Genomic DNA, 13,257 nt, shown 5'->3' with positions numbered 1-13,257 from the left:
ACAGAAAGTTAAGCGCAATTCTTAGGGAGCTACTCTGTACTATTCCTGTCCTCTGCCATGATAACTTAAAAGAAATACTCATAGAGAGTGAGTTTTGTCTTAAAATGAAATCATCTTAAAGCAGAGCCAAAGGTTTTGCCCTCCCTTGAAAATGATAGCTTAAAAAACAAACTGAAACCTTGCTAAAAGTAACCTGAGGGGACGAGGCCAAAAGATGAACAATATCTTGCTCTCAACCTTGTAGAAGCCAAGGGAAAGCTGATCAGGAGCTGGGGCAGGCAAGTCAGTGTCGATACCACCACTGGAGACGAAGCCGGCAGCACAAATTCAAAAAGCCTTGCTGTACTAAATAAGCTGCACAATCTTGGCTCCCAGACAAGAGAGAGAACTTGTGACCAAAAGGGACACTCCAAAAAGAATTTCAATGAAGCACAACTTGAGTCAAAACAATAAGTTGCCCAGATTACTTGGATCGTGGACAGACAGCCTGGCATGTGGAGTGAATGTCATCAGCGGAGAACACAGCCTTGATTGGTAGCCATGGCGCCTGCAGCCCACGTGGTCCCCTCGGGCTGGCTTCCTGGTGAACGCTATTTGGTGAGTGCCAATCCACTCCCCTCTGTTTGCTGTTTTTTCCTCCCTCCAAATGATTCCCACAGAAATCTTTCCCACCCTAGACACTGTGATAAATATGCTTTACTAAAATGCCATCACAGTTTTATAGAAAAACTGTTTCTTTAGCATGCAGAGCAACACTGATGGTATGAATATAAAATGGTTCAACCCTTTGAAGGACTATGTGGCAGTTTCTTATAATGATAAATGTACATCTAACCCATAACCCAACAATTCCATTCCGAAGTAGGTACCATCACTTCATGGCAAATAGAAGGGGATAAAGTGGAAGCAGTGACAGACTTTATTTTCTTGGGCTCCAGAATCACTTTGGATGGTGACTGTGGCCACGAAATTACAAAATGCTTGCTCCTTAAAAGGAAAGCTTGACAAACCTAGACGGCGTATTGAAAAACAAAGACATCACTTTGACAAGAAAAGCCCATATAGTCAAAGCTATGGTTTTTCTAGTAGTCATGTATGGATTTGAGAATTGGACTATAAAGAAGGCTGAGTGTTGAAGAATTGATGCTTTTGAATTATGGTGCTGGAAAAGACTCTTGAGAGGCCTTTGGGCAGTAAGGAGATCAAACAGTCAATCTTAAAGAAAATCAACCCTGAACTTCACTGGAAGGACTGACGCTGAAGTTGAAACTCCAATACTTTGGCCATCTGATATAAAGAGCCGACTCATTGGAAGAGACCCTGATCTGGGAAAGATTGAAAGCAGAAGGAGAAGAGGGCAGTGGATGAGATGGTTAGATAGCCCATCACTGACTCAATGGACATGAATTTGAGCAAACTCTTGAGAGAGGGGGAAGGACATGGCATGCTGGAGTCCATGGGGTCACAAAGGGCAACTGAACACACAATGAAAACATATGTTCACACGAAGACTCTCATCAAAATGTTCATAGCAGCCTTCCACATAATAGACAGAAACTAGAAGTAACCTAAATGCCTACCAACAGGACAATGGCTCAACAATTGTGGTATATCTATATAACGGAATACAATTTGGCAATTAAAAAAAAAATAGATGACCGATCGATGAACTGACATGGATGAATCTCAAAAACATTGTTGACTGAAAAAGCCAGACACACATATGCTATCATACAATATTATTCTAGGGTGACAAAAATGTTTTCTATCTCGTTTCGAGTAGTGGTTGCAGAGATATAAAGTTCTCAAAACTCATCTAACTAAACATCTAAAATCGTTGTTTTTTATTGAATATAATTAGTGCCTCAATAAAAAGAAATAATCTGTCTCTATGAAGTGTTATTAACATGTCCTGTGCATATTCTCAGACTTCAGGTGCTTGAAAATAAGCTTTCTATCTCATTTCATACCTTAGAATGTCTTATGAAGTAAGTCTCAGAAAAATTCGAAGGCAAGCACCAACAGAGATAAATGACAGACTGTTGCTAACCCAAGGGAGAATCTGGACAAATTCTGGGACCCAGCCAAGTGGCTCTGTGGTTAAACTCTCCTGGCCGTTTTTTGCCAACAAGAGACCACTCTTCTCGTGTGCCCTGGAAGGAGGTTAATGCTATTCCAGCTGAAGTTTACACAGACAGAATTTAGCAGGAGTTAACCTCTATGATCTTCTGTGTAGTCATCCTTAACTGATCCCTATAGAGAACACTCGCCTCTCTGAATTCCGGTTGTATTCTTAACTATACCATAGAGCTCAGCATCTATTTTTTACTTGATAGACTACAGAAGGCAGGCAATACAGTAGAATGGTCTTTGTAATCAGAGACCTCAGTTCAAATTCTATCTCTGTCATTATTTTTTGCCTAAATTTGGAGACTGCACTCAATCTCCCTAACCTTCAACAACCATTTACACAAGACAGGGGTTTTTCCAAGATGGAAAGATTGAAGAAGGAGGTATCACACTGCCACTTAACAATCAGTTTCACCCTCCTGGAAGGAGTGGTAGGTGGGCAAGGAAGACCAGGCTGTTGTACTAACAGAAAGCAAACATTGGAAGTGGGGACAAAGCATTCTCCCCCTAGCAATTTGTATGCAATCTCACCATTGTCAAAGCTCTTTCACCAGTATTACCTACTGGGCAGCAGGTACTATTATCCACACCTTATAAATATGGAAAATGAGGTTCAAAATCATTGTCTGTGCCAACATAAAGCTGACAATAGCAGCTACATCTGTAAGTAGACAAAGGGTTTTCAAGATTTTTTATTAATGTCTAATTGGGGCAAATATTTTATATCTTTATTGAAGAATTAAGTACATAAAGCAAAATGCTTAAGTAATAAGTATATACATTGATATATGTTTACAAATTGAACATATTCATGTAGTCATGGCCCAAAGTAAGAAATCAAACACTCTATGCTCCTCACTTGTGGTTCAGCTGGTAAAGAATCCACCCACAATGTGGGAGAGCTGGGTTCAATCCCTGAGTTAGGAAGGTTCCCTGGAGAATGGAATAGCTACCCACTCCAGTATTATGGCCTGGTGAGAATTCCATGGTCTGCATAGTCCATGGGGCCGCAAAGAGTCGGACACAACTGGATGTCTTTCACTTTTCACGTGCTCCTCCAAAGACCAGCCCCTCTCGCAGCCTGTGACCCTCAGAGATGACTAGCCCACCCTCAGGAATAACCATATCTTAACTTCTGTTTTAGACTGAAAGTTTGTGTCCCCCTCCAAGTTATACTTGCATGGAAAATCCCACGGACTGAGGATCCTGGTAGCTCCAGTCCATGGGGTCGCAAAGAGTCAGATACGACTGAGCGACTTCACTTCACTTCTTCCAAGTTCAGAGCTTGAAATCTAGTCCCCGATGTGATGGAATTTGCAAGTGGGCCCTTTGGAGGTGATTGAGATTAATGCCCTTATGGAACAGACCCCGGAGAGCTCCCGTGTCCCCTTTGCCACATGATAACAAGCAAGAAGACAGCCGTCCGTGAACCAGGAAATGGGCTCTTACTAGACACTGAATCTGCCGCTGCCTTGCTGTTGGACTTCCCAGCCTTGAGAAATGTGAGAAATACATGTTTGTTGCTTCTAAGCCACCCAGTCTATGCTGTTTTATTATAGCAGCTAAGACTAAGACTAAGCAGACAGACTAAGACTCATAGCATCAAAGTTAGTGCTGCCTGTTTCTGAGTGAATGGAATCCTATAGAATTACACAGTAGGTACTCCTTTGTGTCCATTGCTTTTGCTCAGTTTGTAAGATTCATCCACGTTGTTGTGAGCCTCTCATTTTGTTGCTGCATAGTGTTCCACTGCGAAGACAAACCTCATTGTGTCCATCCATTGTCAGTGGATGGGCATTTAGGTTGTTCCCAGTTTGGGGCTTTTATGATTAGCACTGCTATTTAGCATGAATGGCTTTTGGGCATTTCTGTTAGGTAAACATTTAAGGGTTGAGTTGGAGCTTTCCAGGTGATGCAGTGGTAAAGAATCCACCTGCCAATGCAGGAGACATATAAGAGATGTGAGTTTGATCCCTGCGTTGGGAAAATCCCTGTTGGAGGACAGAGCAACTGACTCCAGTAGTCTTGCCTGGAAAATTCCATGGAGAGAGGAGCCTAGCAGGCTGCAGTCCATGGGGTCACAGAGTCAAACATGTTTGCTGCAACTAAGCATGAGGGGTAGAGTGGCTGAGTTCTTGGTCGTGCATATTTACCATGAGTTTTCCAAAGTATTTGTACCAATTTGCACAACTACCAGCAGCAATTTCTTGTGTTCCAGTATTGTCACCACCAGTCTTTTTCATCTAAGCCACTCTAGTGGGGCTGGGGCACTTTGTTTATCTTCATTTGATTTCAGTACCAACTGCTGACACCTGTTTTTTTTTAAGTGTGGTTTTAATTATTTCATTTCCTTTCACATGGTGGCTGAGATACTTTCATTCCAGTTTCTTTGCTTTCCTTGAAATTGCTCATCCTATAGATTGTTGAGTTCTTCCTTGTCTCTTCAGTTCTTCTTTCATTTTCTTTCTCTGATTGTTGCTTTTTGTTACTGTTACACATACTTCACAGCCACCCTTCAGAGCAAGGCCTCCTGCAACATCCACCAGAGCTCTCAGCCACGTGGGTTCTCAGGGTCCCTCAATTCAAATTCTTTCCCCTCTCTAGTCTCATTCACACTCATCCTGAGACTAGTTCCAGTCCACCCTCCACCTTTCAGCAAGTCAGGCCCTAAAAACTCTTAGATATCAAGAATTTAGGATTTGAGCATCCATGGATTTTGGTGTCCATGTAGATCCTGGAACCAGTCCTCCATGAGTACCAAGAAATGATTGTAGTTTAAAGTTATTGAGGATTTACTATATCTCCTTCCTGTAGCTCAGTCGGTAAAAAATCTGCCTGCAGCACAGGAGGCCCGGGTTTGAACCCTGGGTTGGGAATGATCCCCTAGAGAAGGAAATGGCAACCCACTCCAGTATTCTTGCCTGGAGAATCCCAAGGACCAAGGAGCCTGGTGGGCTGAAGAGTGGGGTGGGGACCCCTGCTGGGGTTGCAAAGAGTCAGACAGGACTGAGCAACTAACACTTTCTCTTTCTTTCTTTACTATGCACCAGAGATGTCATAATACTCCTACACCCTCCACAAAAATTCTGCACCATACAGATGAGGAAACTGAGGTGCAGACAGCTTAAGCAAATTTCTTCAGCTCAAATCACTAGTCATGGACAGAGCCAGGATGCATATTCAGGACCACTAACCCCAGAGCACGTGCTCTTAAGACTTTGGTTAACTTGGCTAAACTCAACAGCTCCTGTTGTGAGTTTCACTCATCTTGCAGTTGTGTTTTGATCCTCATATTGTTGGTCATCCTTTTACTTCCATCACCATGATGTTGAGTCTTTCAGATTTCCTGTCTGATTTTGTAAGGCATTTAAATATTGACCAAAAAGTAAAAACTTAAAACTTATACATGAGAAAAAACCCCAGAAAGTAAAAAGACAGGTGACAAACTGGAGGAAAAGTGAAATGGATGACAAAAATTTAATGTCTTTACTATAGAGGACCCTTTTACAAATCCAGAAGTAAGACGACAAGCCACTGATTCGTTAAATAGTTTTTTTTAGAGAGTGACATAGAAGTAATGTGAGCAATTCACACTAGCAGAAATGACTAATTTACAATAAGTTCTACTTCAGTGGTAATCAAATGAATGAAAATTAAAATGATTTTTCACTTCCTTTATATTCTATGTTATTTATGTATTTATCTACAAGGAGTATGTGTTAGTTTTATCCTTTTTAAAAGAAAATCATTTCTATCTTGGGAAAACAAAAGAGTATATGGCACTATGTCACACATTTTGTGAGGCAATATCAGAATCTGAAGCTTGTTGGAGTCTAAAAGTTGGAGTTAACCAGTTTCAGGGCAAAGAGCTATATTTTAAACAAACCGTTTATCATTCACTCAACTTTGTAAAAAATACCCTCAATTTTCTGACACTGTGCTTCCTCTGTCAGTTAGTCATGTCCCAACTCCATCATCAGGATCTGACATACCTTGCTCTTCCCCTATTCTCCCCAACCCCACTTTTTGTCCCAAATATAGTAGAGCCCTACGAATGAGGTAGGGCTCTTGGGGTAGCAGCAATGTTACCTTTCCTACCCAGATCCCAACCAGGCTGGGCTCCTTTTTGGCCACAAGTGCCAGCCTCTAAGATAACCTATTAAAAAGCCATGTTACTTGTTGCAACAGTTCTGGTCAGAAATCTCATCTGTTACCCTTGCCCTTTCTTCTTCAAGTCCTCTCCTGACTTCTTCACTTGTGGCCATGAATTTAAACTCTCCTACCTCTGGGAGTCTTCAGCCCATAATACTGCCTGTGAAAATGACAGTCGCTTAGTCATGTCTGATTCTTTGCGACTCCATGGACTATACAGGCCATGGGATTCCCCAGACTAGATACTGGAGTGGGTAGCTGCTCCCTTCTCCAGGGGATCTTCCCAACCCAGGAATCGAACCCAGGTCTCCCGCATTGCAGGTGGATTATTTACCAGCTGAGCTACCAGGAAATACTGTCTGTAATTTACAGTTTTTTTAATTCTTTTTTTTTATTTGGTTGCAGTGGGTCTTAGTTGCATCATGCGGCATCTTTTCCTTGAGGCACATGGGCTCTAAAGTGCATGAGCTCAGTAGTTGCAAGCAGGCTTAGTTGCTCCATGGCATGTGGAATCTTAGTTCCCCAAACAGGGATGGAACCTGAGTCCCCTGCATTGCAAGGAAGATTCTTAATCACCAGACCACCAGGGAAGTCCCCTGAGTGTTTACTTCATGCCAGGAAATGACATATATCCTCTATTTCAGGCCTTCCAACCATACTCTGAGTTAAATATAATCACTATTTTACAGACGAAACTAGCAAGCGTCACCAATCAGAGCACAGCCAGTATTGAAAGATGCATCTGTTTTTCTCCCAAGCTGGGATCGTACTCCTGTCAGCTTTTCTTTTGCCAAGAGGAGTCCCTGACTGTTCTCTGCGGAGGGTTGGATTGCCACCACCACAGGTGACCTGCTTTCTCTCCTAACAGAGCTCAAGCAAGCCCTTACCAGTTTCCTCACAGCATTTGCTGCACAGATATTTATATGATTAGACCTGCCCACTAGTCTCTTCCTGAATCGTTACTTTCAGCACCTGTCAATCAAGTGCAACCCAATTAGGAGACCCTTCTTCCTGTCTCCAGGGGCCGGTAGCATCAGGCCCCCTTCAAATTTAAGTGAGAAGATACTTTGTATTTCTCTTGGTTGAGAGACTGCAGAGACTTGGCCCTACCAGGATGTATTTGTGCTTTTAAAAGAAGAATGTATCTATTTAAGTAAATCTCTTATACCAGTACATTCTCTAGCAGGAAGAAATTCAGAACAAGGGGAGGGGGGCATCTGTGAATCTCTGTTTTACAAACAAGGCAGCTGAGCCTCAGAAAATCTTTGGCTTGGCTGAGAGTCAGCCGCAAAATATGAAAATGAGGCTCTTCCTTTTAATCACTGACTCTGAACTTCCTTCTCCCTGCCCCCCACCCCATCTCCATCAGCCACTAAGGGTGCTAAAGTTCTTCCTCCCCTGTCTCCATGCTTGTAGGAGAATCATCTCTTCAGAGTGCCCTGGAGAGGGGGCTGGGACAGCGCTCCCTTCCTTCTTCCCCTCCAAAGCTGGACTCCAACCAGACTCTGTGAGTCCTCTCGATGACTAAAAGTGTTGATGAGACTACTCACTCCATTGCAACACTCTATGTGTCATTATTATTTTATGAGATAAAATGTTCAGCTCTCACTCACCAGTCTTTCCCAATTTCCCACCTAGGAGATGCTCCCTAGGATACACACCCAAGTTCCATAAAGCTTTTTGACACATACATTTGTTCAGTAAGTGTTGGAGCCAAAAGCATGTCAGGTCCTTGGGAGAAAAAGAAGAGCCCCCTACTCCATAGAACCAGGGGTTTGATTTTATGAAAAGATTTGCTTCCAATTTACTGGACTCTCCTTGACTTCCAAACTTCCAAGGCTTAAAGTGAGCCCGCATACTTGCAATTCTTAGACAGTTGGTCATTGGTCATAAAACATGGTGCTTCGTGGGTGAGCTGGCTTCACCTGAAACCCCACCCAGATCCACACACACCAGCTTTGCACACAGCGGCCCGGGCAACAGCCTGCATTGTCCAAGGGCACAGAGTCAAATCAAGACTGCCACCTTTGGCTCCCTGACACCATCCGACAGAGCATTCGTTATTTCACTTCCACACCCCATGCCTCCTGCTTTTGGGTGCCTCTGTTATGATGCTCACACTCAGCAGAGCCATGCTCACTGCTTCAGCAGCTGTCCTGAGACCCAGCTGCCTGACATTCCAGACACAGGTACCTGGTCTCAAAGTGTACCTTATCCATCTTTGTGTCCTGGCGCCTAGAACAGTCTCTACCACCTAGTAGGAGCTCAGCAAGTATTTGCCGAATGAAGAAGTTAAGGGTCAGAATCCTGAAGTAACTCACATATGATATCTATTTTCATTGTTGTTATTCAGCTGCTTACTCACGTCTGACTCTTTGTGACGCCATGGACTGCAGCACACTAGGCTTCCCTGTCCTTCACCATCTCCAGGAGCTTGCTCAAACTCATGTCCATTGAGTTGGTGATGCCATCCAACCATCTCATCCTCTGCTGCCCTCTTCTCCTCTTCCCTCAATCTTTCCTAGCATCAGGGTCTTTTCCAATGAGTCAGTTCTTCGCATCAAGTGGCCAAAGTATTGGAGCTTCAGCTTCGGCATCAGACCTTCCAATGAATATTCAGGGTTGTTTTCCTTTAGGATGGACTGGTTGGATCTCCTTGCAGTCCAACAGACTCTCAAGAGTCTTCTCCAACACCACAATTCGAAAGCATCAATTCTTCAATGCTCAGCTTTCTTTATGGTCCAACTCTCACATTCATACGTGACTACAGGGAAAACCATAACTTTGACTATATGGACCTTTGTTGGCAAAGTAATGTCTCTGCTTTTTAATATGCTGTCTAGGTGTGTCCTAACTTTTCTTCCAAGGAGCAAGCATCTTTTAATTTCACGACTGCAGTCACCATCCAAAGTGATTTTGGAGCCCAGGAAAATAAAGTCTGTCACTGTTTCCATTGTTTCCCCATCTATTTACCATGAAATGATGGGACCAGATGCCATGATCTTCGTTTTTTGAATGCTGAGTTTTAAGCCAGCTTTTTTACTCTCCTCTTTCACTTTCATCAAGAGGCTCCTTAATTCCTCTTCACTTTATGCCATAAGGGTGGTGTCATCTGCATATCTGAGATTATTGATATTTCTCCCGGCAATCTTGATTTCAGTTTGTGCTTCATCCAGCCTGGCATTTTGCAGGAGGTACTCTGCAAATAAGTTCAATAACAAGGTGACAATATATCAAGTTTAGGAGAGAACTAGACAAGAACCCTGGCTCCCAAGTCCAATATCATGCTCATTCATCTCTATCACCTCAGGCTCTATTACATGAGCCTCCTACAAAAAAGAAAAATAAAATGAATAAGAGCAAGGAAAGGAGGAAAGGATATAAAAGAGAAAACATAAGAAATAAAATCTGGGGGTGAATTTATAGGTGGCAGAACAGCAAGACTAGAACTGACATTTTCTTGGGTCATAGGTGGTCTGCTCCAAGGCAGATACATTGTATTAATGGTTAAATGGTACTGTTGCCCAAATACTTACATCTGAAACAGGTCTGGAAAAGCATGTGACTCCAGGCATAATGAAAGTGGCTCGGGATGCATATTTATGAGATTGAAATGTGGCTATTTAAAAAATCTGCAATGCAGGAGACCCGAGTTGGATCCCTTGGTCAGGAAGATTCCCCTGGAGGAGAAAATGGCAACCCATTCCAGTATTCTTGCCTGGGAAATCCCACGGACAAAGGAGTCTGGCAGGCTACAGTCCATGGAGTCGAAAAGAGTTGGACTTGACTTAGCAACTAAACAACAACAATCACGTACCCACCTCCAATTATCAAGTTTTGTTTTTATTTTAAATCTCACTTAAAAGATAAATAAGGGGACTTCCTTGGTGGTCCAGTGGTTGAGAATCTGCATTCCAATGCAGGGGATGTGAGTTCAATCCCTGGTCAGGGAACTAAGATCCCATATGCCATGGGGCAACTGAGCTCACACTCTCATTCAGGCAACTAGAGAGCCTGGGTGCTATAGAGCCCATGCTTTGCCACAAGAGAAGCCTGTATGCTACAAAGAAGGCCCAGCACAGCCAAAAAAAAGATAAATAAAATATTTTCCTAATTATCCCAGCAACGTAGATGTCCCCTAAGAATTAGGAATTGCTTTGGCTGCTGTTGCTTTAAATAGCTTAAGTCATGCAAGCATATTCAATATCATTTATTTTTATTTAATTAGTATGGATCAATTAAGAGAAATTCCAGTGAGAAAATTTTTTTCAGATTATGATTTAGATGTGCATTTTTTCCCACAAGGTATTGATTGATGAAGATTAGGGAAGAAAAGTATTGTAAGAGGAGATTTCTTTGCATTAGCTGTATGTATGTTAAGACTAAAGGCCTGAGGCAGAGGACTGGAGTAAGAAAAAAGGATGACAAGGCAGATTTAGGCGTGCTGTCAAAGAGCCCAATAAAGCAGTTTTGGAAATTATCATTAATTCTTTTACTTAATGGGGAGAAATTTATACAGAAAGCTATAAAAAGATCAATATTTCCTGTCATTTGAAAATAACTGCAGCTAAGGTTTTAGTACACAATTATTCAAAGTTAGTGAAATAGGTACATTCTTAAGTAATCTCAAATTATTAAAAATATATAAAGAGGTAACAAGGGACCTCGGGAAGGATGGCTAGGGAGTAGAAGTGGGAGAGAAATTTTTCATTGTGTAAACACTGTTATGCATCTTTTAGAGATTGTCTTTTTTTAATGTATTTCTTATCAAAAATAAATCAAAGTTAAATTTAAAATCAAGATTTTAAAAATATTTAAATAGGAACAGAGTAGTTTTAGATTCATAGTAAAGTAGGGGGTTTTTCCACAGTAATTACAATAATAAATGTGTTTTTGTAACCATAAATGTATCTGGTTATTGCCAGTTTAAAAAAAAGGGGGGGAGAATCAAAAAGTACAAAAACAGACTTTTCCTTCCTTGCCATTACTTCATGTATTCAGTACCCTCTGTTTCCCTATCACTGCTACTGCATTTCTGCTTACAGCCCAGTCTATAGAAGCTAGGTTATATACAGCTTTTTTTCATTTTATTTCTATTCTGATGATGCTAATTCCTAATCAGTTCTAGTTATCACTGAGACTTGCTCATATAAATTATGTTTCCTTATTAGCTAACTGCTTTATTTAATTCTTGTTATGAATGCTCTAACTATAGGAGAACTCATTTTCCATATTATTTCTTAAAACTTTTTTTCAAGTATGTGTACACACATTTTACATAGAAGCTATGTTTTGTTTTTACCAGGAAAAAAATGAGATCGTAATAAACATACTACTTTAGACATTTGGCGGGGGGGCAGTGTGCTTCCTCTGGTGCCTCAGATGGTAAAGAATCTGCCTGCAATGTGGGAGACTTGGGCTCAATCCCTGGGTCCAGAAGATCCCCTGGAGAAGGGGATGGCTATCCGTTCCAGTACTTTTGCCTGGAAAATTCCACAGATAAAGGAGCCTAGATCCATGGGGTCGCAAAGACTCAGACATGACTGAGCGACTAACACTTTCAGACATTTTTTAAACTGAGTGATACATTCTAAACTCTTTGATGCTAAGCAACATAGGTCTCCCTTATCATTTTATTCATCACATTCTACTTTATCTACAATAAAAGTTTAATGAAACCCTTAGATATTGATGGTCTTTGAACAAATGAACACTTCAAGAATTTGCTTTTCTTTATTAAAAAAGGCCATGCTAGTCTTTTCAGTATCTTTACAATGTTAGCATATAAACTATTAAAATGAGTGTGATTCTGTTATCATTTAAAGACAGACACGAAGATCAGTGAAGGCTGAGATTTCTGTAGGCCAAAGCAACCCTAGGAGGTACTGCCTTTGCGGAGGCTATAACAAACCCAGAAGTAACTGAAGGTCACACAAGGTTTCAAATCCACCCACTGAAGGGAGAATTTGTGTATGAGTTGCATTCTCAGATCTGCTAGAAATCTAATCATTTCCTTCGATGGGGATTTCATTCTATTCTATCAAGCTTTTTTTCTTTTTTTTTTTTTTTTCCTCAGTAAAGCGCAAAGGCAGAGTGTCAAGAAAGAGCGATGCAAACTAAACTGAGTTGCTCTAATTGCTCAGGACACTAGCAATCCAGTAGGGAAATATATAGACATAAGACATACTTAAATAAGTATGATGCAAAGAAGACTTCTATGTAAGACAAAATAAAAGTGTTCTAAGAAACATAGACAGCATATTAAAAAGCAGAAACATTACTTTGTTGACCAGGGTCTGTCTAGTCAAAGCTATGGCTTTTCCAGTAGTCATGTATGGATGTTAGAGTTGGGCCATAAAGAAAGTTGAGCACCAAAGAAATGATTCTTTTGAACTGTGGTGTTGGAGAAGACTCTTGAGAGTCCCTTGGACTGTAAGGAGATCAAACAAGTCAATCTTCAAGGAAATCAGTTCTGAATGTTCATTGGAAGGACTGATGCTGAAGCTGAAACTCCAATACTTTGGCCACCCAATGTGAAGATCTGACTCATTGGAAAAGACCCTGATGCTGGGAAAGATTGAAGGCAGGAGGAGAAGGAGACGACAGAGGATGAGATGGTTGGATGGCATTACCGACTCAATGGACGTGAGTTTGAACAAGCTCTAGGAGTTGGTGATGGACAGGTAGACCTGGCGTGGTGCAGTCCATGGGGTCGCAAAGAGTCAGACACGATTGAGCGACTGAACTGAACTGAAGAAACACAGAAGAGTGGGTTAAACTGGGCTGGGAAAGGTAGCATTGGAGTTGCTTTTGTATGAGTCAGTGGGTGGGATTGACATATACACACTATTGATATTATGTATAGAACACACACCCAAGGAGAACCTACTTACAGCAGAGGGAACTGCACTCAGTGCTCCGTGGCAACCTAAATGGGGAGGAAATCCAAAATAAAGGAGCTACACATATACGTAC

This window comes from Cervus elaphus, chromosome 6 (genome assembly GCF_910594005.1).
Source record: "Cervus elaphus chromosome 6, mCerEla1.1, whole genome shotgun sequence".
Taxonomy (NCBI): Eukaryota; Metazoa; Chordata; class Mammalia; order Artiodactyla; family Cervidae; genus Cervus; species Cervus elaphus.
Note: the sequence above shows the minus strand (reverse complement) of the source record.